Below are 22,631 nucleotides of genomic sequence, written 5' to 3' on the forward strand. Positions count from 1 at the left end.
GGGTGGATCACGAGGTCAGGAGATCGAGACCATCCTGGCTAACACGGTGAAACCCCGCCTCTACTAAAAATACAAAAAATTAGCCAGGTATGGTGGCGGGCGCCTGTAGTCCCAGCTACTCGGGAGGCTGAGGCAGGAGAACAGCATGAACCCGGGAGGCAGAGCTTGCAGTGAGCCAAGATCGTGCCACTGCACTCCAGCCTGGGCGACAGAGCGAGACTCCGTCTCAAAAAAAAAAAAAAAAAAGACTCAGAACTGGCTTTCAGCAAAGATTTTTTTTCTTTCCAAATTGGTGTGAAATAGGCTGGGCATGGTGGTTCACGCCTGTAATCCCAGCACTTTGGGAGGCCGAGGCAGGCAGATCCCCTGAGGTCAGGAGTTCGAGACCAGCCTGACCAACAGGGAGAAACCCCGTCTCTACTAAAAATACAAAATTAGCCGGGCATGGTGGCACATGCCTGTAATCCCAGCTACTCAGGAGGCTGAGGCAGGAGAATCACGTGAACCCAGGAGGTGGAGATTGTGGTGAGCCAAGATCACACCATTGCACTCCAGCCTGGGCAAGAAGAGTGAAACTCCATCTCAAAAAAAAAAAAAAAAAAAAAATGGTGTGAAATTTAGATGTTAATTGTGTTTTGTTCATCTAATTAGATGTGTGAGTTAAGGAGTATAAAATAAGCCACTAGCTACTTTCTTACAAGATACAATAAATCTATCAGATTGAAGAGCAAAACAGCATCAGTTGTAATCAAAATAATATATCATATCATGTCATGATGTCAGAAGAATACATTAGGTTATTTCCAAGGGCTCTCCTCAGAAATTAGATTGGGAGATTGGCTAAATCCTCAGATCCTACCTGTCCCTCCACAAGAAAAGCTAAGCAGGTATCTTACAATACACAATTTAAAGTGAAGCCATAATGATTACCTAGTTATCTCTCACTGTACAATTCGTAACATCTTTTTTTTTTTTTTCGAGACAGAGTCCCACTCTGTCACCCAGGCTGGAGTACAGTGGCTCAATCTCAGCTCACTGCAACCTCCACCTCCCAAGTTCAAGCAGTTCTGTGCCTCAGCCTCCCAAGTAGCTGGGATTACAGGCGCCCGCCACCACACCTGGCTAATTTTTGTATTTTTGTCAGTGACAGGGTTTCACCATCTTGGCCAGGCTGGTCTCGAACTCCTGACTTCATGATCTACCTGCCTCTGCCTCTCAAAGTGCTGGATTATAGGCATGAGTCACAGTGCTTGGCCAATTTCTAACATCTTTGCACCATTCGATTTTATCTTTTCTCTGCTCAAAATAAGCACCGCAGTATAAGCTGTTGAATATCAATAATCAATTTCTTGGCAAGATTACATGATACAATCACAAAAATTGCTCTACAACAAACAAAGCCTTTGATCTCTCATAAGAGATATATGCAGCCACTCACTTCCAAACATCAGTATGTCATCAGCAAACAACAAGCAATACTGACAATGTCCCTACAAACTCATGGAAAGGCCTCTAGGCCTAAACAGAGTATAGTCAGTCCATTGCCCTCAACTGCCTACAGCAAGATATGCAATTCTGTGATTTTTATTAGGATAATCCCCTTGTAGACATTGTTGTGGCTTTTTGGGACTCCTGAATTCTTTGCCCAGTGTGGAACATGCATCAGAACCTTCTGTATCCCTTCCCAATATCTGTCCTCCCTAAGGTGCACCACTCCAATTATGTGCGCGCCCCTTAGATGGATGTGCTGGAGTGTCCTCACAAATACTTGAGAGGCCCCGTCTGGTGTGTGGGTGAGCAGGAGGTCAAAAGAGAAGGTGGAGCCAGCCTGTAGGCAGTGGCTTCCTTTTGTACTCATGCCCCAGGTCCTGTAAATATTACCTGTTTCCCTGGATGGAACTGGAGCGGGCTTACTCCACCCCACAAGGGGCTAGGCCTAGAATAGAAAGTTGTCACTGCATAGGGAAACTGAAATGTGTTGTTCTTTTTTAGGGTTCATGTAAGGATCAATTTGCCACTAGCCTACTTCCTTGTGGAAGCTGCATATTTGACTCTTCTGGTAAATTTATACGACTGCCATAGAATAAATTTTTATTTAAACCATAGGTTATTTATATATCGTGTCTTACATAGAATTTAGAAAAGCTATTTCCAACTGTTACCCTTATATGATATAGATGGACAGACTGAATGGCTCTCTATCTCAGACATACTATAATCTAATTCCATTTTAGTGAGCAAAGATTCTTCTTATATGCACACAGAATGAAAGCTGGTGTGTTCCATTTGATTACTATAATTAACATATCACACTGCTTTTGAGAATTCAACGAAAGCACTCTCCTCAGAGAAAATGAGAGATGGTCTTTCTGTTCTCCGAACTTTATGACAGGCATATATTTATCAGAGACATCGTCTACATTTCCTGATATTCCCTCTCCCTCACAAGACTAGCTGCTGTCTCAGCCATGCACTCAGCTATCTGACCACTTTGGGACCTGCATGGTTTTGCTGTGAGGGGCTGACCAGTTGCTTATCCAGGATGTTGGCCCTTCTTGGCTGCTGCCGTGCCAGTCAGGCATTTCGAGTTTCTGGCTCCTTTCATCACTTGAGACTTGGATGAAACACCACACTAGAGAGCATGGTATCTGGCTTCCCAAATGACCACTGAGGGATCCGGATGATGCAATGCAGAAAGCTGGGTGTTAACCACACTTGGGATGAACTTTGGCCTATAGAAATAGGAGATGCTGGGAGTGTGACAGATCAATTACCCCACTTCCTCCTCGTTGACTGACTGCCTTCTTGTTAACAGTTTTTTCACGTAGCCTACCCGTGCATTGCTTCCCATCCTTTCCTGCCACATCTCCCTTTTTCTCACTCTCACATTCCCGGGCTTACCCTTAAACAAATAAAGCAGTAGCACCCAATCTCCCTCAGAATTTGTTTTCTAGTAAACTGGGCAAAAAGGCTCACTATATGAATTGAGAAAGATAAAATTCTGAGACTGTAAGGTACAAACTCAAGTAGCCTTAGGAATAACTGATAAAGACCTATTTTTAAATCAGTAGCTTCAAGTGGCATGTATAATAATAATTGTTTCAATATTATTTTGGAGGCACTATAGTGCTTGGATATAAATTTCATTTCTTTTCCCTTTGACTCCTAAGACTCTCCCGTATACCATAATTAATCAAGTATAGGCGCAGCACTATGCAAAGCCTTGAAAACACTAAAAGGGGTTATGACATTTTCTCTGTCCCCTGTCCTCATAAAATAGTTATTAGAGGGAGACCACATACAAGTAATGACTTGCATGGTTTACATTAAAGTGCTGTGCTGCAGAGAAATGGGGAAATAAATGAAGGTCTCAAGTATCTAGGAAGACTTCATGATGGAGATGAAACTTTCAAAGGGAGTTTGAAAGGATGAATAATATCTGAATTGGTAGAGGGGAAACAGAAAGGTGCTCCTGGTGAGTTTCAAATCCAAATGAAGATGTAGAGATGAAATTGCATATGGTACTTGTGATGGACTCAGTATTTCTGGATTCTTCATAACAGCATTCCAGAGGGCTGCAGATCCTCTAAATCTCATTTATAGAACCTAGGTTAATATATATGATATAAAGAAGATTCATAATCTGATCACTTTCTTTTACTTTCTTTTTTTTTTTCAGACAGAGTCTTACTCTGTCACCCAGGCTGCAGTGCCATGGCACAATCTCGGTTCATTGCAACCTCAGCCTCCTGGTTTCAAGTGATTCTCCTGCCTCAGCCTCCCAAGTAGCTTAGATTACAGGCACATGCCACCAGGCCTGGCTAATTTTTTGTATTTTTAGTAGAGACGGGGTTTCACCATGTTGGTCAGGCTGATTTCAAACGCCTGACCTCAGGTGATCCGCCCGCCTCGGCTTCCCAAAGTGCTGGGATTACAGGCATGAGCCACGGCTCCCAGCCACAATCTGATCATTTTCTTAAAACAGCAACAATGTTCCAGTATATAATCTATGAAGTTTTGTTGGTCTGTGATATGGTTTGGCTGTGTCCCCACCCAAATCTCATCTTGAATTCCCACTTGTTGTGGGAGAGACCCTGTGGGAGGTAATTGAATCATGGGGGCAGGTTTTTCCTGTGCTGTTCTCATGATAGTGAATAAGTCTCACGAGATCTGATGGTTTTAAAAAGGGAAGCTTCCCTGCACAAGCTCTCTTATCTGCTGCCATGTGAGACATGCCTTTCACCTCTCTCTACTAAAAATACAAAAAATTGTGAGGCCTCCCCAGCCCCGTGGAACTGTAAGTCCATTAAACCTCTTTCTTTTGTAAATTGCCCAATCTCAGGTATGTCCTTATTAGCAGGGTGAAAGCAGACTAATACAGTTTGGGAATAAAATTAGAGAATTTAATTTTGGCTGGGCATGATGGCTCACACCTCTAATCCCAGCACTTTGGGAGGTCGAGGTGGGCAGAATGCATGGGTTTAGGAGTTTGAGACAAGCCTGGGCAACATGGCGAAGCCCTGTCTCCACAAAAAAATACAAAAATTAGCTGGTTTTGTTCCTGCATGCTTGTAGTCTCAGTCACTCAGGATGCTGAGGTGGGAGGGTTGTTTGAGGCAGGGAGGTTGAGGCTGCAGTGAGCCGAGATTGTTTAACTGCACTCCAGTCTGAATGACAAAGTGAGACCCCATCTCAAAAAAATTTTTTTTAATTTTATTTGAGGACAGCTTATTTGAGAACTCCCAATTCAACATAAAAAATTTTACTTGGCCAGGTGCAGTGACTCATGCCTGTAATCCCAGCGCTTTGGGAGCCCGAGGCAGGTGGATCATGAGGTCAGGAGCTCGAGACCATCCTGGCTAACATGGTGAAACTCCATCTCTACTAAAAATACAAAAAATTGGCTGGGCGTGGTCGCGGGCACCTGTAGTCTCAGCTATTCAGGAGGCTGAGGCAGGAGAATGGCGTGAACCCAGGAGGCGGAGCTTGCAGTGAGCCGAGATGGTACCACTGCACTCCAGCCTGGGTGACAGAGTGAGACTCTGTCTCAAAAAAAAAAAAAAGAAGTTTTACTTGAATTGAAATCATTGATTTCAGTACAATTGTGAAACTTAAAAGAGCAATATATGAAGGGAAGGAAAATAGAACACTTAAAAAAAATTCCTAAAGATTCCATGAAAAACTCTTATTGTTAAGGGGGTAGATTGTGTTCCCAGACTATCAGCTACAAATTTCTCCTCTCTTTTCCTGAATTCAACTAAAATTTCAAAAAGTCAGTATATGAGGTATGTACTGGATGGGAGAATTTGCCTCAGTATACTCTGAGAAAAAAGACTGGGAAGGGAGTGGACAGGAGAAGGAATATAGGTGGTAGGTAATAAAGGTTCATTAGTCTCTTTCTTTTGTACATACTTGAATTTTTTATAATATAAAATTCTTATAAAATCCTACATTGTTTCTGTAGATGACAACTGATAGGTCTAAAATTTCTGGTTTTGGCTGCGTGCAGTGGCACATGACTGTAATCCTAGTACTTTGGGAAGTTGAGGAAGGCAAATGGCTTGAGTCCAGGAATTCAAGACCATCCTGGGCAATAAGGCAAGACCCCATCTCTACAAAAAATACAAGAAATTAGCTCCACATGGTGGCAAGTGCCTGTAGTCCCAGATACCCTGCAGGCTGAGTTGGGAGGATCACTTGAGTCCAGGAGGTCAAGGCCACAGTTTGCTGACATCGTGCCACTGCCCTCCCACCTGGACAAGACAGAGAGACCCTGTCTCAAAAAAAAAAACCAATAAATAAATAAATAAATAAATAAATAAATAAATAAATAAATAAATCTGTTTTCATCAAGAAGTTTACAAATATACATTAATCATTTCATTTTGGCTATACATGCCCCATTATTGGGGGTGGGGAGTGGGATAGGGATAGATTTGGCAGGAGGACTGATGGGGGCAGAGTCATTAGATGTAGTGAAAAATAAGAAACAGAAGCTTTCAGAGAGAGAGTTTACAGGCGTCAACCACTGATTGCATAAAGAGAGGTAAGAGTTGAAGTTTCTGCAACTGAGTGGATAATGGCGCCATTAACAGATGAGAATGTAAGAATAAGATGTCCTTCCTTTAAATGGGTTTGTGTGCAGTCTTCCCATGGACAGCCTCAGAAAGACTCAGGGACCCCTGGCTAACATCATGTTGCTGAGGAAACATTGTTAACTTTTTCGGATTAAGAAACATTTCATTTACATATAATCACAAAAACAAAAATTAAAACTACTAAACCTTGATCACATTGGTATCTGGCAACAGGGTACTTTACAACCAGTTATTATCATTTCCTCCCAACTCAGTCATAATTGCTGTCCTTGTTGTGGATTGAGTAATTTGACCAACGCTAGCTGCTAAACACAAGCAAAGTCCAAGTTAAAACTCCGCATGTTTATTCCTTATCCCATTTACTTTATCTGTCAAAAAATCTCCACAGCTGTTACAAAATAATAAAATATCCATGAAAACAGCATATTCTTACACATAGTGTTTCTCAGCTAAGCTCCATGTGACAGAGATCAGCTGTCCCTACCCCTCCCACATACCTTCATGGAGTTTTTCCAGTAACAGAATGTCCATCTCTGCTTATTTCCCTTCAGTTCACTAGTCCATCATCTTGCAGGTTAAATGAAGGAATTTCAGTAGATTATTTTTATTTATCTATATATGTATGGTGGCTTCCTCTCCATTCTCAGGACAAATTGCCAGCACTAATCAGGCACCTTTTCTGCCTTCCTTACAAAGAAAGATTTTTGTGAATATTTGCTTTGTTATTACTAGGTAAAATAGAAAATTTTACTTTTCTGGTTGATTTGGCTCTTTTTAGTCTTTACTAGGTTTTTCATAAGTTACTTTACTGCTGCCCTAAGCAGGTCACTCCTACAATAAAGATAGTTCTTTTGTTTTCCCCACCTTGGCAGTTGTTTAGCCTTAGGTCCTTCTCCTGACACCTCTGGTTAAGGGTCCAATTAAAGCTAAGGAAGTTTAGATTCTTTTGAGGTTGTGGACAATTCTGGCTTTGAGATCTTATCTGATTGGCCACATGAAAGAAGATAATGAGAGAGAGATGCCTGGGAACCTGAATTAGGCTCCTGATTAGTGTCATGGGAAAGAGAGAGAGGAGCATGATCTTTAACCACACAGTGAATCTGCTTGACAGCAAACTGGGCCTAATTCAATGTCTCTGGCTAAGACCAATCATCAACATTTTTCTTTGGGGGTTAGGTTGGGCACAGGCAAGAAATAAAATTAGGAGAAAGAAGCAGAGACCCTCAACTCACCTACACCTAAGGAAACAGAATGCAAGATGGTTTTGGTGAGGGTGGAAGTGTCTAGGTGACAGTATCAGGGATAAAGTTGGAATGACAAACCTGGGTAGGGCAATTCCTGAACATCAAGAAGAAGCTTGGGGAAAGGGAGCTCTGGTGGAAACGGGTGCTAAAAGGAAAAAAGGGGGTACCAAAGACAAGCGTTCCTAGGATCTTACCTAGGGCAGGTCCTAAAACAATCATTAGCTTTGGTATAAATAATACATACCAATGTAAGATATGCATTACTCCACTGACATTTTGAGTTACTATAAAATTTAATTATAAAATAATCAGGAAGCAAAACAGAACAAAGCAGGTTACATTTTATTCTATTTGATGCCTTAACTTTTTCTTTTTAGTGAGCCAGGATACTGGGGCGTTTGAGGATAAACTTTTAAAGGAGAAATGTAAATGATCTGTGGGATAAAAGAGCAATTTTGTACATGATCTACTATAAGGTATGGATCAATCAAACAAGTATTTATTGAATTCCTTCTCTTGAGTTAACAAGGTGGGTATATGGATCAGACTTCACAGCAATTCTTGCCTCAATAATACTTCTGAGCTAATGATCAAATTTTTTTGGAAATGCTCACAAATCATCTGTTTAACTAATTATGCTGTTGACCTTTGCCCAGAATTTGTGTAAAAATCATAGATTTTTAGAATTGATTACCCTTTAATTTTTTTCTCTTCACACTCTCCTTGTTTTAATCTGTCTTTCTAAAAGATCTGATTTTCTTTTTTTTTTTTTTTGAGACGGAGTCTTTTGCGCTTGTCATACAGGCTGGAGTGCAGTGGCGCGATCTCAGCTCACTGCAAGCTCTGCCTCCTGGGTTCACATCATTCTCCTGCCTCAGCCTCCCAAGTAGCTGGGACTACAGGTGCCTGCCATCATGCCCGGCTAATTTTTTGTGTTTTTTAGTAGAGATGGGGTTTCACTGTGTTAGCCAGGATGGTCTTGATCTCCTGACCTTGTGATCCGACTGCCTCAGCCTCCCAAAGTGCTGGTATTACAGTCGTGAGCCACCACACCCAGCTTCTAAAGATCTGATTTTCAAGCAATTGACGATTTCTTCTTTTTTCTGACTTGGAAATTTTCTGATTTCCTTATTTAAATTCAGGAAAATTAGATTTATTACAAAACATAATTTTGGAAGTAGAATAATATCTTTTGGCAAGTTAAGACTTTAATTTTGAACTTGGCTAACCTATGAATCAATAAAAAGTCATCCTAACAAATACATGATTCTCCATCCTTTAAAACAACTTAGTGTTATATTTTAAGTCCTTTGCACAGCTTCATAGATATGTAAGCTGTTTGTTCCATAGCCTATATTTTGAGAACTGTCTCTCCCTTGCTCTGAGTGGTTATGGTTGGCCAGTCATGGTACCCTACTCTTTTGGAAACAGAGATTGATCTAAGAATGAGCTTGTGACCATGGACAGGGCCAACTATGTTTTCGGCAGCTGATACAGATGTTCAAAGAGGGACCCTATAAGAGCTCTGTGAACTGCAGGGGCCACATTTCTCATCATATGCAGAAAACCTGCCTGAGAATAAAGCTAATAAGGAAAGCATGTGGGAAGGGAAGCAAGAGAGAGAGAGAGAGAGCGAGCGAGATAGAGAGAGAGAGAGGGAGTATTCTGAGGAAATAATTTGAGCATCTGGAAAGAGCTATGCTGAAGCCAGCTTGGAAACTGGAATTTTATTTTATTGTTTTTTTTTGAAACAGGGTCTCACCCCATTACCCAGGCTGGAGTGCAGTAGCACAATCTGGGCTCGCTGCTATCTCTGCCTCCCCAGCTCAAGTGATCTTCCCACCTCAGCCTCCAGAGTAGCTATAGGTGTGTGCCACCACACCTAGCTAATTTTTGTATTTTTTGTAGAGATGGGGTTTTGCCATGTTGCCCAGGCTAGTCTTGAACTCCTGGACTCAAGCAGTCTGCCCACCTTAGCCTCCCGAAGTGCTAGGATTATGGGCCTGTGTCACTGCACCTGGCCAGAAACTGGAATTTTATATGTATCTAGTTCTGTGAGCAAAAAACATTTTCCTTATTTGCCTAAAATAAGCGGAGTGGGGTTTCTGTCATTTGCAACCAAGAGTCCTGACAATATACACATGACTACACAGTCTTAATAATCATCATGATTTTAAAATATTTGATTTTCTATGCAAAGACCTTGTTTACAGCAAGAGTAATAAATTTGGCCAAAACTGTAAAAAGGGATTCATACTAGAATTTGTGAAATGCTCAACCATTGATTTTCCATAACATATCCCCGTCCACGTATCCTAACTAAACACTTACTAACCGATTACTCACCTTGTGTCAGTCAGTAGTGCTAAGTGCTGCACATACAACATTGAGTAAAACACATTTGGTCCCTGCCTTTGTGGAACTTAGGATCTCACTGACTTTATTCTCCTGAATTGTACAATATAGCATTGGTGTTGTAGCATTCTTTTATGTTCTATTTTGAGTCATAAATGGAAATGCTTTTTCAAGCCTCAGGTCATATTAATATACTAACACTCTTTTTTAAAGGCCTTTCATGATCCTGAGATCATTTATAGTAATGTAGGTGTTAACCAAACAGCATAAGACAAATAACTAGAAGCCTTTGAAATTGATGAATGTTATAAATATTTATGACACTATATATATAACCTGTTGACTTTTTTCGCTTTCGAAATATACGTGCCTTAAGTTCTTCTGCTTTTATTGGTGTCTCCTAGACAACAAATCATTTCTCACAAATTAAGTACAACAGTAATAAAACTGGTGCACAGAAAAATGCCACAGGTACAGTGTATTTGGAGAGTGGAAATAAGTACAGTGAACTTTATTCAAAGAAGAAAATTTTCCCAAGGTTTTTGCATTCACCGTTAGAACAATGTATAATCATTTGAAAATGTTTTGAATAAAATAAAATAAAAGATGTTAACCTTCCCTGATAAAAAATTTGCAGAACATTTTTAGAATGTAACACAAAAGCATATGGATAAGGTGATGATATATTTGAAAGGACCGAACTTTGGAACTGTAGCCATTATAGAAAAGTTCTATTTTCAGAAGTAAGGGTAGGCAGCCTCTCTTTCCACACTAGAGTGTAAGAGCGTTAAGATCAAGTTTGACTTTCTGGCCGGGAGGCTGGCTCTCCAGAGTTAAAGGTTACTGCTTCTCAGCCTTCCAGGCAGGGTGTGTGCACCTGACAGCAGAGATGGAGTGGGTTGTGGGCGGGCCGTTCTGGTCTCTGTAAACTGTGACTTCCCTCAGCCTGGCAGTAGCAGTTCTGACACTCAGACTTAGCAGGGCAGAAGAAGTACACAGCCCAGGGGCATGTCATGTTGCCTTAGTCTGAAAGAGATGGCCAACAGAGACCCCATCTAATGCAGTCAGTGGGCTATAGTTCAGACTTTCAACCCCTGGATGGGCAGGAATTCTGGGGCTGGCCTGCCTAGACACAAGCAATTCACCAAGTATTTTTAAATAGTTAGATGAAAACCAAACAACATCTTATGTTTCTAAGATTAATGATTTTCAACCTTGACTACACATTAGAATCAACTGGAGAGCTTTTAAAAGTCCTGATGTCGGCCGGGCGCGGTGGCTCATGCCTGTAATCCCAGAGCTTTGGGAGGCCGAAGCGGGTGGATCACCTGAGGTCAGGAGTTCGAGACCAGCCTCCACATGGAGAAACCCCGTCTCTACTAAAAATACAAAATTAGCCGGGCTTGGTGGTACATGCCTGTAATCCCAGCTACTTGGGAGGCTGAGGCAGAAGAATTGCTTGGGAGGTGGAGATTGCGGTGAGCCGAGATTGCGCCATTGCACTCCAGCCTGGGCAACAAGGGTGAAACTCTATCTCAAAAATAAAATAAAATAAAAGTTCTGACGTCCAGGCCACACCCCAGACCAATTAAATCAGATTAAATCAGAATCTTTGTGGGTGGGACCTAGGCATCGGGACTTTTTTTTTTTTTTTTAAGATAGAGTTTCACTCTTGTTGCCCAGGCTGGAGTGCAATGGCGTGATCTCAGCTCACTGCAACCTCTGCATCCTGGGTTCAAGCAATTCTCCTGCCTCAGCCTCCCTAGTAGCTGGGATTACAGGCATCTGCCACCACGTACGGATAATTTTTTTTTGTATTTTTAGTAGAGTCAGGGTTTCACCATATTGGCCAGGCTGGTCTCGAACTCCTGACTTCAGATGATCTGCCCACCTGGGCCTCACAAAGTGCTGGGATTACAGGCGTGAGCCACCTTGCCTGGCCGGCATCAGGACTTTTAAAAGCTCTAGCTGGGCACAGTGGCTCACCCTGTAATCCTAGCACTTTGGGAGGCTGAGGCAGGCAGATCACGAGGTTAGGAGTTCGAGACCAGCCTGGCCAACATAGCGAAACCCTGTCTGTACTAAAAGTACAAAAATTAGCTGGGCATGGTGGTGCGCGCCTGTAGTCCCAGCTACTTGGGAGGTTGAGGTAGGAGAATCACTTGAACCTGGGAGGCAGAGGTTGTGGTGAGCCGAGATCATGCCACTGCACTCCAGCCTGGGTGACAGAACGAGACTCCATCTCAAAAATAAAAAATAAATAAAAGCTCCCAGGGGTTGAGTGCTGTGGCTCATGCCTGTAATCCCAGCCCTTTCAGAGACATAGATGGGTGGATCACTTGAGCCCGGGAGTTTAAAACCTGCTTGGGTAACATAGTGAGACCCTGTCTCTGCACAAAGTAAAAAAAAATTAGTGGATTGTGATGGTGCGCACCTGTAGTCCCAGTTACTGGGGAGCTGAGGTGGGAGTGTCACTTGAGCCTGGGAGGTTGAGGCTGCAGTAAGCTATGATTGTGCCACTGCACTCCAGCCTGGGCAACAGAGCAAGACACTGATTCTAAACAGGATGAGGCAAGAGTTAAGTCACGCACTTAAGAATAAACTAGGTTTTTCTTTCTCTAGTAGTTAAACAAGCACTGGCCTTGAGATAAGCAATTACAGCTTGCCAACCATCAGGCACTGACTAGCTGAGCCCCCCACCCCCGGCCCCTGTCCCACCAGCTGTAACTATAGCTTTGCTTGGAGATTGGATAACAGACTGATTTCAGTAACTTTCCCCCTCTCTCTCTTTCTCTCTTTGTCTCTCTCTCTCTCTTTTTTTTTTTTTTTTTGTGACAGGGTCTTGCTCTGTCACACAGGCTGGAGTGCGGTGGCACGATCATGGCTCACTGCACCCTGGACATTTCTGGCTCAATCAATCCTTCCACTTCAGCTTCCCGAGTAGCTGGGGCTACAGATGCACCCCACCACACCTGGCTAACTTTTATGTTTTTTGTAGCAGTCTCACTGTGTTGTCCAGGCTGGTTGTGAACTCCTGGGTTCAAGCAATTTTCCTGTCTCAGCCTTCCAGAGTGTTGGGCGGGATTACAGGCCCCTGGTCTCAGTAAATTTCTCTTGTTAGGAAGGCTACCAATCGAGGACTGGTTCAGGTGAGTTTACAGAGGCTGCACAACTTGAGTGTCTTTATGTCCTGACAAGACCTTTTGATACATAGGTCCTAATTGTAATACATTTAAATGTTAAGTCTCCACCCCAAGGTGAACATGGGTCATTTGTAACATGCATATTTGTTTAGTAGGCATGCATCAGGACTATCTTCATGAATATTCATAGCTCATCTTACAACCTATTGAATATGCATGTTTGGCCAACTCAATAAACTTAAATTCCTGTCTTACCTCTCACTTCCTCTGAATGTTTGTCTCTGGTCTTTGCTGGAGGCTGTGCTTCCCAGCCTGCAGGATGGCCACTTTGCAGGCTGTCACTCTTTACAAAAAATAAAGCCTCCTTTCTAAATTTATATATCTTGTGATTTTTTAAAGTTAACATTGTTCTGTAATTATTCTTTTCATTCTTCTTGGGACATGTTTACACATATCTACTGGATCGTGGTTGTGTGTGTGTGTGTATGTGTGTGTGTAATGAGACAAAACATCAATTTTGAGGATAGTTCTGGAGAAAGTGCTACCTTTACCTGCCTTAGGTTACTTTGTATTTCCACCAAAACAGGAATCAAAATGGGAGATCCATGACTCAAACTGCCCCGGGCTTTTTCACCAGCCTGTAAGGGAAGAGAATATGGAGATCAGTTTGCCACCTGGGAGCTTTCTAACAGAAATGCAAAGAAAGTTAAGGGCTTTATTAAGTGGACTTCATCCCACACCCAACACTAGGTGAGGAATTAGGTAAAGGTCTCCATCATACCTTAAGTCTTCCCTGAGAATGCCTTTACCTTTAAACACCCTCAAAAAAGAAGCAATTTAAAGGAGATATATATATATATATTTATATATATATTTATATATACATATGTTTTCATGCTCACGGACTTTATTACACAGACAGTGGCGGCAGTGGCCCCAGCCCAGCCCACCCTCACCTGCTTTTCCAGCTCAGAAGGAGGGACGGGGAGGGTCACGGCCCAGCAAGAGCTATGCTGAGAGGGGAACAGTCCAGAGCCCAACAGCAGAACTTGGGGGGAAGCGGGCGGGGTGACCAGGGACACAAACTGTGTACAGGGGCTGAGGGCTTCTGCCCAGGGCCTTCCTGGACCAGGACGCTGGACAGGGCTGGGAGCCTCAATAGTCCTCCACCCAGCCGTTCTCAGAGATGAATGCGTCAATGACCTCCTTCATGGCCAGGTTGGGGATGAACTGTTTCTGGGTTAGGGGGCTCCGGGTCACGGGGTCAAAATGATCCACGCGCTGCAGGTACTCCTCGATGTCCTTGCGGTCATAGGTGATGCCACTGGGCGTGATGCATAGCTCCTGCATCAGCTCAAAACTGATCTTACAGCACAGGTATTTGGGGATGTCATACTTCTTCCTCTTCTCGTCCACCTGAGAGAAGAGCTCATCCATGTCCGCCATGTATTTGTCATGTGGGCGGGGGGCACCCTCACGTGCTTGGCCTCAATGGAGACCTGCTGGGCCCGGACGTGGCTGTCGTCCTCATCACCCTCATGGTTCCGTTGGCATTCTTCGAGCTCCCTCTCACGCTCTGCCGCAATGAGCCTCAAGAGGTAGGAGTGCAGCTTGCTCTCCTGGTGGATGCGCCATTCCTCGATGCTGTTTCAGCGCTGCTTCGCAATTTGAAGAGCGCTGGGAATGTCGTCCCCAAAGTTCAGCCAATGCTTCTAGGCCAAATATTTTTTATCATTAAACTAAATATATATATATATATATATTTTTTTTTTTTTTGAGACGGAGTCTTTGTCGCCAGGCTGGAGTGCAGTGGCACTATTTCGGCTCACTGCAACCTCTGCCTCCCGGGTTCAAGCGATTCTCCTGCCTCAGCCTCCCGAGTAGCTGGGACTACAGGCTCAAGCCACCACGCTCAGCTAATTTTTGTATTTTTACTAAAGACGGGGTTTCACCATGTTGGCCAGGATGGTCTTGATCTCTTGACCTCGTGATCCACTTGCGTTGGCCTCCCAAAGTGCTGGGATTACAGGCGTGAGCCACCGCACTGGGCCACATATTTTCTATAAAGACCACTTCAGAACTAGCAGGCCTTTGATCCAACATGGCCCTGCTCCCAAATCCACTCCCTGCCCAATACACATATGGACTTTTTGTAAAAATTCACATATTCTAACTACAAGAAAAATTGTGATTATGATTTAGAAAGTCCATGGAGCTTTAGTTTACTATCACTGACTTTCATTCTTTTTACAGGATTTCTGTATTGCAGTGTAGAGCCACAAGGGAGCATGAACTTTCCTATCAGAGGGATCTAGATTTAAATCTCTGCCACTTATTTACTCTGATGACAGCTAATTTATTTAACTTTTCAGTGCCTACTTTTCTTCATCTTAAAATAGGTGCAGGGTTATTATAGCAACATTGCAATTACATGTGAAGTTTTTGGTACATGATGAGTAATCAGTAATAGATAGTGTTTAAAATTAAAGTTTTAATGTATTTTTTTTTAAACCTGAGGTTTTGTTTTGTTTTGAGACGGGGTCTCACTCTTGTCACCCAGGCTGCAGTGCAGTGGCGCAATCTTGGCTTATTGCAACCTTCACCTCCTGGGTTCAAGTGATTCTTGTGCCTCTGCCTCCCAAGTAGCTGGGACTGCACGTGTGCACCACCACACTTGGCTAAAACTTGAGGGTTTTTATTTATTTTGCATTCTCCAGTAATAATTTGTGACCATGAAGTTCTTGCACTTAACTGTAAATTCCAAGAATTCCTATCATCTAGCCTAAGGCCAGGAAGAGGGAGGTGACCAGTAAATACTTGCCAAATCAATGTATGTGTTGGTTGTTGTACAGTATGCTCAGAATCTGTCATGTGAACAAATGCCTTTGCTATATATGAAAGAATCTCAGAGCACAATCTACTGATGGATGAGGTAAATTGTAAGAATACAATTTCATGTTACTCACTAGAAAACATCAACTTGTTCTTCCCAGTTTTGGTCTGTATGCTGCTTCTTTGGGTTATGTGATAGGATGCTTCTTAAGCTCATGAGCTTCGTGGTTTTGCACCCAGACTACGTTATTTACCAGCTGTACGCTTGGTTTCTCAGTTTTTTCTTCTGTAAAATGGGGATGCTAATAACCTCCATGGCACAGGGCTGTTGCTGGTGGTTAAACAAGCGAACACATGAAAGTGTTTAGAATCGTACCTGGTACATGGTGTGAATGTTAGCTCTTCCAGCCTGTCCCCTTAGTCTCCCCTGCTGGTTATTCCAGCATTCTTCTATTCCCAGGTTTAGGATGAATTGGCTCTTTTGGCTCTTTTGTTCCTGGTTAAGTGGGCTTTTGCCTGAGTGCTCTAGTGCACCAGGTTTCCTTTCCAGTATTGACACTGCTCTTTCCCCAGCCACCTGACTGGCACATCACTGGCATATCCTGGGCTCTAGTCACTGGAATTGCTTTCTGTCCTCTCCTATGCTTGCTCCTTGTTGGAGCCCTCCTTTCCTAAATTAGCACATTCTAGAACCTCTCCTATGGTTCCTGTTGAAAGTCTTTAGCCCTTTAGAAGCCCCTCTCCCCAAGTCCTTAATATACCCAGCCTGATTCAGAAGACACATTCTGCTTCCTCCCTTGTCTGCCTTCTCTTCCTGGAGCCACTACCTGCCCCCAAAGCAGAGGGCACAGTCTCAGGTAAGTCCCTGCTTGGTGAAGGCAGGGTGTGATACTGTCTTTTTTTAAGACAGAGTTTTGCTCTTGTTGCCTAGGTTGGAGTGCAATGGTGTGATCTCGGCTCGCTGCAACCTCCGCCTCCTGGGTTCAAGCGATTCTCCTGCCTCAGCCTTCTGAGTAGCTGGGATTACAGGCGCCCACCACAACATCTGGCTGATTTTTTTTTTTTTGGGGGGGGGGTTTCTTCATGTTGGCCAGGCTGGTCTTGAACTCCTAACCTCAGGTGATCCACCCCCCTCAGCCTCCCAAAGTGCTGGGATTACAGGCACGAGCCACCATGCCCGGCCAGGGTGTGGTATCTAAATATTGTCTGGAATGAGAATAGATCATTTGGCTCCTTGCTTTCATAAAAACAGACAAACTCTGTAAACTGAGGGCAGCCTGGGGCTGCAGGCTAGGAAGGACAGCCCAGGGCTCTGCTCTTAACTGCAGTTTGGGCTTCCCACCTTTGGTTAGCTTGGTTAGCTCAATCTGACCTGCAAGTATTTCACCGTGGATTCATAGCATGTGTGAGGAAATGTTTATTTCCAATTCCCTGACAGCATAATCTATAATATTATGAACAAAAACAAAAACAAAACCCAAAACCCAAGAAGTTGGCTACAGAGAGTCCTGAAAAGAAGAAAAAAAAAAACCCCAACAGAGTGGTTATTTGCTAACAACAAAGCAAACACATAAAAGGAGGGAAAAAAAAACATAACTATTGCCAAGAAGTGGCAAAAGCTGGGTTTCCTCATCAGTTCCTCCCTTTATCCTTTTGAGGATTATTCCCATATGTGACTGTCATGCTTTTCCTCAGCATTCTCAGACTGGGCATTTGTCTGTCATGTGACCACAGCAGACCATTCCGACTCCCTGGGCTTTCTCAGACACAAACAGTAGATGGAGGGTCACTTGCTTCTGGCCTTCTCTCTAGACTCTCCCAAGTCAAAAGGCCCCTATCTTTCAATTCTAAGGCTGGGAATGATAAAGGCTTGAAACTCACTCTGCTTCCTCGTTCAACAAGGCTGAACTTCTCCAAATTTATTATAACTTTCAGAGAGAGACAGTGAAGGAAAGGGAAGGAGAAAGATGAGAGAAAAAGAAGGAAAAGGAGACAGAGGAAGAGGGTAGGGACTAAGATGTCTGTGTGCCCCTATATAATTTTAAAAGCAAATTTCTAAGAATTATTTTATGTGCTCTTTTTGGAATTCCATACAACATTAAATTTGAGGAAAAAATACGTCTAAAGTATATATTGGGAATGTCATGGCATGAAGGTAAAAAGGTTATTTAAATGAGCATGAAAAATCTTCTGTTGGTGTACTAAATTCCTACTACGTATTTTATAAGATCTTCATTAAAATCGTAAGACTAGGAAAATAGTATTTCTGACTATCGATAAGCAGCAATTTATCAATTTTAGAGATAACCATCAAAGAGATTCCCTGCACAAAGTTATCTTACAATGAGTTTCCAAACTATGCCCCTTGGGGCATTAAGATAGCAGGGGGAAAGAGTTCTGAGGGTGCTGGTCTGCGTGGAGGTGTGCCGCTTACAATACTAGAATGTATGCTTCCTTTCCTGACTCTGCACTGTGTAATGGTCATGGTGGGAGCATTTACACCATAGAAAGCAGCAAACCTCCAAATCCATTTCTCTTAGAGAGCTCCTTGTTAAACATTTACCAGCAAAACTGATGCTTTTATTTGTATTTCTAGGGAATTATTATTTCTAGGGAATTATTACCAGATCTGCTTTTACTGCTTTTATTTGTATTTCTAGGGAATGTCTGTGTAAAGCATAGCTTTTTTTTTTTTTTTGAGACGGAGTCTCACTCTGTTGCCCAGGCTGGAGTACAGTGGCAGTTCATCAGTGAGCAGCCTCAGCTCACTGCAACCTCCGCCTCTTGGGTTCAAGTGATTCTCCTGCCTCAGCCTCCTGAGTATCTGGGATTACAGGCATGTGCCACCATGCCAGGCCAATTTTTGTATTTTTAGTAGAGATGGGGTTTCACCATGTTGGCCAGGCTGGTCTCGTACTCCTGACCTCAAGTGATCGCCCGTCTTGGCCTCCCAAAGTGCTGGGGTTACAAACATGAGACACCACACCCAGCCAAGCATAGTTTTTGAAAAAGGTTTTATGGATACAAAAAAGTTTGAAAACCATGCTCCAGTTGGATATTTTCCTTTTTTCCAAGTTAACATACATAGTGAATATTATAATTTGAAGAACAATGAATCATTTTACATCACTATTTAAGAGACCTCATTAATTTTATTATTTATTAAAACTATAACATTACATGTACTACATAAACTAAAACTATTACATTACATACCACTAGCATTCTAATAACTATATAAAATGACAGTTTAAAGTATTTTAAAATGTTCTAAGATACATCAGAAGAAAGAAAAACTCTTGGTTGTAAACTTGGAGTTTAGTAAGTTTAGCCTTATTGGATTAGTCAGTTAAGTAATTATAGAAATGGATTTGTTCCAGAAAAAATGCTACTCCTCTATATGTTATCGACCAGAGAGCAATGTCAATATTTAAGTTCTTGCTAACATTTTTGTTCCTTTTGGGTTCTGGTATTGGAATACTGTATTGATTTATCCCACATTACTTTTGGTTTTCTGATATTTTCTTCACCTACTTGCTGTAGTGGCTCCCTAAAATTGCATTTTGAGAACTCACCATCAACTATGTTATAATAAAGTGTTGGTGATTTAATCATTAAATCGCTCTTCCTTAGGTCACCACCCCACCCTTCCCAGCTCCTTTCTCAGGCTTTGCCAAGTCAGATTTCAGGTCACAATATAGCTATTTTTTACTTTCTTCTCTTATCCCAAGATGCTAACTGGTGTAGGAAGATGCCAAAATCGGGCTTGGGCTTAAGGGGAGAGAGAGAACCCATTTAGAGTATAAATTGTGTACTTTGGCCTATTAGCCAGAGATCTCTGTATTGGGATTTTAGGTGTATGGTTCTGGCTTAGTCAGCTAGGGATGTCATAACGAAATACCACAGACTGGGTGACTTAGACAATAGGAATTTGTTTCTCACAATTCTGGAGGCTGGGATATCCAAGCCATCAAGGAGACAGCTGATTTGGTTCCCTGGTGAAGGCTCTTTTCCTGTCTAGTGCAAAGCCACCTTCTCCCTGTACTCTTACATGGGCGCTGGGGTGGGGTGGGGAGGAAGCAAGTTCTCTGCTGTTCCCTCATAAGGGCACTTATCCCATTATGAGGGCCCCACTATCATGACATCATCTAAACCCTCATCACCTCTGCCAAAAGACAAAGTTACAACAAATTTAGTTTAAAGATCAAATTGACTTTTATTAGCAATTCAAAAATAAGAGAGCATCTCATTTAACAATTTAGAAAAGGCACGCTGCTGGACATGACAGAGCAGTTTATTTTTGTAAGATGGGAACAAGGAAACAATGATTTAAAAAATTTTTAAATATACTTTTTAAAAAACAATAAAGACAGAGTTTCATGATGTTGCTCAGGCTGGTCTCAAACTCCTGGGCTCAAGTGATCCTCCAAACTTGGCCTCCCAAAGTGCTGGGATTACAGGCGTCAGTCACTGCGCCCAGCCAAACAATAATTTTTAAGAAAGAGGAATGGTTAACATCAGGTTACTTCATCAGGTTACCTTTCCTTGTAAGGGTTAAAGTAGAGGGAACTTCCTTTTCTTGCCAGCTCAGGTTGCCTGGGGCCTTTCCGATTGGTAGCTGTGAACCTTCTGTTTTTGGGATAACACTCTGATTGGGGTTTTCCCTGCTTCCTTAAAGTTTTAGTTTGATTACGTGGCATGAGTGACTCCATTTTGGTCCAGCCTTTTGGGGTCTAGCATAGAAGCTGTCTGTTACTGGGGCAGCCTTGATGAAATAACTGGGAAAGTTCCTTTTTTAAATGTTTTCCTTTAGTCACTTTATTTATAGGCACAGCTGCTTAAAGAAACCAGACAGGCCAGAATGGCGCCAGAGCTTTTTGACCCCTGGCAAGATACCAGAAGGAGATAAGACCTGCTAACCAGCACAAACTGGAACAGTGATCCCTAGTTGCCTTCAGATCATTAACATATCATTATAATGCTAAAATCCCTCCCCTAAAAGAAAAATCTCTTCCATTTTCTGTACATGCATTGTATGAAGATGTATGTTTTTTAATTAAGCCTGTGTGTCTGGAGTCCCATCCTGCAATGCTAACATCCCTCTCCCTCCCCATACCCAGTCCCTAAAGTACCCATAACTTCTATTGTTCAGGGAGAAGGGGCGTTTAGAGCGAGCGCCTCCCGTTCTGCCTTCTTGGCCAGTGAATAAAACCTGATTGCCTTTTCCAACTGGACATTCTTCCTTTGCCATCAATACAAAGTGGGGAAAGAACTCAGTTTACTGGCAACAAGTCCAAACCAATGGCCTCATGTAAATTTTATTTAATACCTCCCAAAGGTCACCTCTCCAAATACTATCACACTGGGGGTTCGGGCTTCAACATATGCATTTTGGAAGGGATACAATTCAGTCCATAGCAGGTTCTTTGATTTCCCATTTCTATTGATTCTGAGTATCTTTCCCAGGTAACTGCTGGGAGGACAAGTGCCCAGGTCAATGCAGGAGTTAAATACTTTTGGTCGCTTGTCTTAACAGCATGAATTTCAAGCAGAGATTCTAGGAGTGGCTGCTCAGTTTTGGACTGCAGTTACCTGCCCCCGTCTCTCCCTTGTCCAGGCTCTAATGCAGGGCATCTTTTCCTAACGTATACAAAGGCATGTTTCTGGCTTGTTTTTTGAACGGATTCCAAATCTTACAAGTGTAACAGTAAACGATCCCATTAGGTACGCAGATTCTGACCCAATTTCCTAGGACTGAAAAAAAAAAAAAAAGAATGATTTTGAGAGGTGAAAATAAATCAGTCCTCATGTCATGCAGCTGAGGTTCTCCTTCTTCCCCAAGAGTGAGTTTTTTTTGTTGGGATACTTTTCCACATCTCACACATGCCCTGTTCCCCCACTCCCTACTCATTTGCCAGACTTGTCTGGATATGTTTGACTTTAAGTAGCACACCCAGTCTGAGTCCATTGTCAAGGGCCCCTCCAGGTCTCTGCAAGGCCTGCCCTACCAGTTTGACAAACATGCCCAGGCATGCTTGAACTCCAGCAATGGACAACAGATTTTCCACTATACAAATAAAGGGAGGAAGCAGGCAAAGACGTACTGCAGAGGTCCAGGAAAAGAGAGGGAGAGCACAGTGCCACTGTGCCACTGCCTGCCTCAGGTTCTCTTTTGATTTGCATTTTTAATGGTAAATTTTGGTACAAAAGTTGCCGTATACTCAGCGGTCAGCCTTTCTCCTCTCCACATCTTGGGCCATAAGTCTTTGGTGTGTCGGGTTCTATTTCCTTCCTGGTCTATGTGTAGTGCTCACCAAAAATGCTTAAGACACATGCTTGATGATGAAAAAAAATTCTATTTAAGGAGTGGTGACCAAAAATGAACTTAGATGCGAAACTAAAACAAACAAAAAGCTTTTCACTTTGCTTTGAACTGGGCACACTCTTTTAACAGTAGGGCACTTCCTGCGTGTAATATAGCCCTGCTGTGACCGGTTTCACCACGTCTGTTCAATGACTGCCTTGGGAACCAGATCATTCGTGGTCTGCCCTTTAAAGGTAGCAGCACTAATTCCTGCTGCCAGCCTCAGCTCAGACACAATGGAGGAAGAATTCCCCAATGTTAGACTTAATCACATTGATCTATTTTTCTGTAGCTCTGGTCTTTGCAAGAAACAATGAATGTACGGCCAAACTCACTTAAATGTGATTATGTCAGCCGTTCTATTATCTCTGTATCTTGTATTTTGGGGGCTGTTAATGATATATCGTAGCAGATAATAGAAATTTGAATTTTGTGGTGTTTCTTTAAAAGTAGCCAGATGAGCAAGTACATGAAATGACTACAAAGAGTCCATTTCAAATCTTGTTGAAGGTCATAATGAAGATGGTTGTCTTGTAATCTCTTACCAACGGAGGTGTTGGGGAAGAAAAAAATCCCCCTTCCAACAACTAAATTA

General features: G+C 42.6%; 1 protein-coding gene and 1 pseudogene across 1 annotated transcript in view; both read right to left on the minus strand.

The window, feature by feature from the left end:
• The window catches only part of HNRNPA3 (heterogeneous nuclear ribonucleoprotein A3), a 47,147-nt gene extending 33,711 nt beyond the window's left edge, over window positions 1-13,436 (minus strand). The window contains exon 1 of the mRNA XM_058440882.1: window positions 13,392-13,436. The gene's annotated coding sequence lies outside the window, so the exon portion shown is untranslated. The remainder of the gene's footprint in view (window positions 1-13,391) is intronic.
• A 559-nt stretch (window positions 13,437-13,995) lies between these two features.
• LOC116810042 (E3 ubiquitin-protein ligase CHIP-like) lies at window positions 13,996-16,057 on the minus strand (annotated as a pseudogene).
• Between the last annotated feature and the right edge of the window lie 6,574 nt (window positions 16,058-22,631).

Source organism: Hylobates moloch, unplaced genomic scaffold (genome assembly GCF_009828535.3).
Source record: "Hylobates moloch isolate HMO894 unplaced genomic scaffold, HMol_V3 SCAFFOLD_1, whole genome shotgun sequence".
In the NCBI taxonomy this organism is placed as follows: domain Eukaryota; kingdom Metazoa; phylum Chordata; class Mammalia; order Primates; family Hylobatidae; genus Hylobates; species Hylobates moloch.